This window comes from Sinocyclocheilus rhinocerous, unplaced genomic scaffold, assembly GCF_001515625.1.
Source record: "Sinocyclocheilus rhinocerous isolate Xijiao unplaced genomic scaffold, SAMN03320098_v1.1 scaffold477, whole genome shotgun sequence".
In the NCBI taxonomy this organism is placed as follows: Eukaryota; Metazoa; Chordata; class Actinopteri; order Cypriniformes; family Cyprinidae; genus Sinocyclocheilus; species Sinocyclocheilus rhinocerous.
The window spans coordinates 212,032-212,758 of NW_015648673.1; the positions used below are offsets into that span (position 1 = coordinate 212,032).

General features: G+C 22.4%; 1 protein-coding gene across 1 annotated transcript in view; it reads left to right on the top strand.

Annotated features, from left to right (window-relative positions):
• Positions 1-727, top strand: part of LOC107710195 (zinc finger MIZ domain-containing protein 1-like) — a 45,529-nt gene that overhangs the window by 30,273 nt on the left and 14,529 nt on the right. The window lies entirely within an intron of this gene.

Sequence of the window (727 nt, forward strand, 5' to 3'; positions counted from 1 at the left end):
CTCGAGCGAGCGCGTGCCCTGCTCGAGGGCTAACAAAGCATCAAAGTTTGATTTCAACCATTACTTTCACTATGATTTCAATCTTTGACATGACCTCACTTAGTCAATATTAAAGATATCAAGGTTAAATTTTCACAGAATGTTCTACATCTTTATGAAGGATGATTTAATGTAGAAAACAGTAAATCACAAAAAAATGACTTTAGCTGGGTTTTCACTGGCAGGGTCACAATTATGTTTTATTAGAGGCGGGGGGAAAAATTGAGATTCTTTAAAAATAGGATTTTTAAATCATCTTTATATAATTAATAATAATTATAATAAAATAATGAGTATATGATTTGTAAGTGTGTTACATTTAAGTGGACATGTAAGTGTGTTACATTTCTTAAAATAATTTGTTAATAATAATATAATTAATTGTTTTAATTGTTTTATTTTATTATGTTACATTTTATAATACAAACATATAAACATATTTCATTACATTTTATTCATTTTATTTTAATAATGATTTATTATAACAAATTATAATAAAGTAGTGATTAAATGATTGATACAATAAAAAGTAACGTAATACTGGACTACAAAAACTTTTACATTTATTTAATTATGTTAATATAATAATTTATTTTATTACTATTGTTTATTAATAGTAATAAAATAATTTATTATAATGTATTTTATGTTAGACTTTATAATACAAATGTGTGTGTATATATTTATA